Source organism: Triticum dicoccoides, chromosome 5A, assembly GCF_002162155.2.
Source record: "Triticum dicoccoides isolate Atlit2015 ecotype Zavitan chromosome 5A, WEW_v2.0, whole genome shotgun sequence".
Taxonomy (NCBI): Eukaryota; Viridiplantae; Streptophyta; class Magnoliopsida; order Poales; family Poaceae; genus Triticum; species Triticum dicoccoides.
This window is the reverse complement of record NC_041388.1, coordinates 366399492-366404318: the sequence shown is the minus strand read 5'-3', so window position 1 is coordinate 366404318 and position 4827 is coordinate 366399492.

The following is a 4827-nucleotide window of genomic DNA, read 5'->3' as shown; positions in this document are numbered from 1 at the left end:
CAACACTAGTGTAAAATTATTTGTACTAGCATGTGGAGCTAGTTCAACTCTAGTGTAAAATTATTTGTACTAGGCTATAGAGCTAGTTCAACTCAAGTGTAAAATTATTTGTACTAGACTGTAGAACTAGTTCAACTCTAGTGTAAGATTATTTGAACTAGCTTGTAGAGCTAGTTGAACTCTAGTGTAAGATTATTTGTACTAGGTTATAGAACTCGTTCTACTCTAGTGTAAAATTATTTGAACTAGCTTGTAGAGCTAGTTCAACTGTAGTGTAAAATTATTTGAACTAACTTGTAGAGCTAGCTCAACACAAGCGTACAATTTTTTGTACTAGGTTATGGAGCTTATTCAACTCTAGTGTATAATTATTTGTACTAGGTGATAGAGCTAGTTCAAGTCTAGTGCAAAATTATTTGAACTAGCTTGTAGAGCTAGTTCAACTCTAGTGTAAAATTATTTGAACTAGCTTGTAGAGCTAGTTCAACTCTAGTGTAAAATTATTTGTACTAGGTTATAGAGCTAGTTCAACTCTAGTGCATAATTATTTGTACTACGTGATAGAGCTAGTTCAACTCTAGTGTAAAATTATTTGAACTAGCTTGTTGAGCTAGTTCAACTCTAGTGTAAAATTATTTGAACTAGCTTGTAGAGCTAGTTCAACTCTAGTGTAAAATTATTTGTACTAGGTTATGGAGCTAGTTCAATTCTAGTGTAAAATTATTTGTACTAGGTTATAGAGCTAGTTCAACTCTAGTGTAAGATTATTTGAACTAGCTTGTAGAGCTCATTGAACTCTAGTGTAAGATTATTTTTACTAGGTTATAGAGCTGGTTCTACTCTAGTGTAAATCTATTTGAAGTAGCATGTAGAGCTAGTTCGACTCTAGTGTAGAATTATTTGAACTAGCTTGTAGAGCTAGTTCAACTCCAGTGTAATAATATTTGAACTAGCTTATAGAGCCAGTTCAACTCTAGTGTAAAATTATTTGAACTTGCTTGTAGAGCTAGTTTAACTCTAGCGTAAAATTATTTTAATTAGCGTGTAGATCTAGTTCAACACTAGTGTAAAATTATTTGTACTAGGTTATGGAGCTAGTTGAAATCTAGTGTAAAATTATTTGTACCAGGTTATAGAGCTAGTTCATCTCTAGTGTAAGATTATTTGAACTAGCTTGTAGAGCTAGTTGAACTCTAGTGTAAGATTATTTGTACTAGGTTATAGAGTTGGTTCTACTCTAGTGTAAAATTATTTGAGCTAGCTTGTGGAGCTAGTTCAAATGTAGTGTAAAATTATTTGAACTAGCTTGTAGAGCTAGCTCAACACAAGTGTAAAATTATTTGTACTAGGTTATGGAGCTAGTTCAACTCTAGTGTATAATTATTTGTACTAGGTGATAGAGCTAGTTCAACTCTAGTGTAAAATTATTTGAACTAGCTTGTTGATATAGCTCAACTCCACTTTAAAATTATTTATACGAGATTATAAAGCTAGTTTAACGCTAGTGTAAAATTACTTGAACTAGATTGTAGATCTAGTTCAACTGTAGTGTAAAACTATTTCAACATGCTTGTAGAGCTAGGTCAACCCTAGTGTAAAATTATTTGAACTAGCTTGCAGAGCTAGTTCAACTCCAGTGTAATATTATTTGAACTAGCTAGTTCAACTCTAGTGTATAATTATTTGTACTAGGTGATAGAGCTCGTTCAACTCTAGTGTAAAATTATTTGAACTAGCTAGTTCAACTCTAGTGTATAATTATTTGTACTAGGTCATAGAGTTAGTTCAACTCTAGTGTCAAATTATTTGTACTAGGTTATAAATCTAGTTCAACTCTACTGTAAAACTATTTGAACTAGCCTGTAGAGCTAAGTCAACTCTAGTGTGAAATTATTTGAACTAGCTTGTAGAGCTAGTTCAACTCTAGTGTAAAATTATTTGTACTAGGTTATAGAGCTAGTTCAACTCTAGTGTAAAATTATTTGAACTAGCTTGTATAGCTAGTTCATCTCTAGTGTAAAGTTATTTGAACTAGCATGTAGAGCTAGTTCGACTCTAGTGTAAAATTATTTGAACTAGCTTGTAGAGCTAGTTCAACTCCAGTGTAATAATATTTGAACTAGGTTATAGAGCCAGTTCAACTCTAGTTTAAAATTATTTGAACTTGCTTGTAGAGCTAGTTTAACTCTAGCGTAAAATTATTTTAATTAGCTTGTAGATCTAGTTCAACCCTAGTGTAGAATTATCTGTACTAGGTTATGGAGCTAGTTCAAATCTAGTGTAAAATTATTTGTACTAGGTTATAGAGCTAGTTCAACTCTAGTGTAATATTATTTGAACTAGCTTGTAGAGCTAGTTGAACTCTAGTGTAAGATTATTTGTACTAGGTTATAGAGTTGGTTCTACTCTAGTGTAAAATTATTTGAGCTAGCTTGTGGAGCTAGTTCAAATGTAGTGTAAAATTATTTGAACTAGCTTGTAGAGCTAGCTCAACACAAGTGTAAAATTATTTGTACTAGGTTATGGAGCTAGTTCAACTCTAGTGTATAATTATTTGTACTAGGTGAGAGAGCTAGTTCAACTCTAGTGTAAAATTATTTGAACTAGCTTGTTGATATAGCTCAACTCCACTTTAAAATTATTTATACGAGGTTATAGAACTAGTTTAACGCTAGTGTAAAATTACTTGAACTAGATTGTAGATCTAGTTCAACTGTAGTGTAAAATTATTTCAACTTGCTTGTAGAGCTAGGTCAACCCTAGTGTAAAATTATTTGAACTAGCTTGCAGAGCTAGTTCAACTCTAGTGTAATATTATTTGAACTAGCTAGTTCAACTCTAGTGTATAATTATTTGTACTAGGTGATAGAGCTAGTTCAACTCTAGTGTAAAATTATTTGAACTAGCTAGTTCAACTCTAGTGTATAATTATTTGTACTAGGTCATAGAGTTAGTTCAACTCTAGTATCAAATTATTTGTACTAGGTTATAGATCTAGTTCAACTCTACTGTAAAACTATTTGAACTAGCCTGTAGAGCTAAGTCAACTCTAGTGTGAAATTATCTGAACTAGCTTGTAGAGCTAGTTCAACTCTAGTGTAAAGTTATTTGTACTAGGTTATAGAGCAAGTTCAACTCTAGTGTAAAATGATTGGAACTAGCTTGTAGAGCTAGTTCAACTCTAGTGTAAAGTTATTTGAACTAGCATGTAGAGCTAGTTCGACTCTAGTGTAAAATTATTTGAACTAGCTTGTAGAGCTAGTTCAACTCTAGTGTAATAATATTGGAACTAGGTTATAGAGCCAGTTCAACTCTAGTGTAAAATTATTTGAACTAGCTTGTAGAGCTAGTTTAACTCTAGCGTAAAATTATTTTAATTAGCTTGTAGAGCTAGTTCAGCACTAGTGTAAAATTATTTGTACTAGATTATGGAGCTAGTTCAAATCTAGTGTAAAATTATTTGTACTAGGTTATAGAGCTAGTTCAACTCTAGTGTAAGATTATTTGAACTAGCTTGTAGAGCAAGTTGAACTCTAGTGTAAGATTATTTGTACTAGGTTATAGAGCTGTTCTACTCTAGCTTGTAGAGCTTGTGGAGCTAGTTCAAATGTAGTGTAAAATTATTTGAACTAGCTTGTAGAGCTAGCTCAACACAAGTGTAAAATTATTTGTACTAGGTTATGGAGCTAGTTCAACTCTAGTGTATAATTATTTGTACTAGGTGATAGAGCTAGTTCAACTCTAGTGTAAAATTATTTGAACTAGCTTGTTGAGCTAGTTCAACTCTAGTGTAAAATTATTTGAACTAGCTTGTAGAGCTAGTTCAACTCTAGTGTAAAATTATTTATAATAGGTTATAGAGCAAGTTCAACTCTAGTGTAAAATGATTTGAACTAGCTTGTAGAGCTAGTTCAACTCTAGTGTAAAGTTATTTGAACTAGCATGTAGAGCTAGTTCGACTCTAGTGTAAAATTATTTGAACTAGCTTGTAGAGCGAGTTCAACTCCAGTGTAATAATATTTGTACTAGGTTATAGAGCTAGTTCAACTCTAGTGTAAAATTATTTGAACTACCTTGTAGAGCTAGTTCAACTCTAGTGTAACATTAATTGAATTAGCTTGTAGAGCTAGTTCAACACTAGTGTAAAATTATTTGTACTGGCATGTGGAGCTAGTTCAACTCTAGTGTAAAATTATTTGTACTAGGTTATAGAGCTAGTTGAACTCAAGTGTAAAATTATTTGTACTAGACTGTAGAGCTAGTTCAACTCTACTGTAAGATTATTTGAACTAGCTTGTAGAGCTAGTTCAACTATAGTGTAAAATTATTTGAACTAACTTGTAGAGCTAGCTCAACACAACTGTCAAATTATTTGTACAAGGTTATGGAGCTAGTTCAACTCTAGTGTAAAATTATTTGAACTAGCTTGTTGAGCTAGTTCAACTCTAGTGTAAAATTATTTGAACTAGCTTGTAGAGCTAGTTCAACTCTATGTGACGCCCGGATAATTAAGCTATAGTGATTCCCCGCTAATGATGCCACGTCACCACGGTTACTGTGATAAACTCTCGATAGTTCAGAACCGAAACAAATTCAAAATTTAAATAAAAGAAAACAATAAAAGTTTTTAAAAATTATAATAAAAATGTTCGGTGGTTGCCATGTATTACAAAGATAATTATGGTGTAAGGTTCACAATTTTATAAAATGCCTAAGTGTTTATAAATAAATAAAAACAGAAAAGAAAATAAATAAAAAGAAAACAGAAAACAATAAAAAAAAAAGAGGGAGAGAGAGTCCCCCCCCCCACTGGGCTCCGGCCCAGCA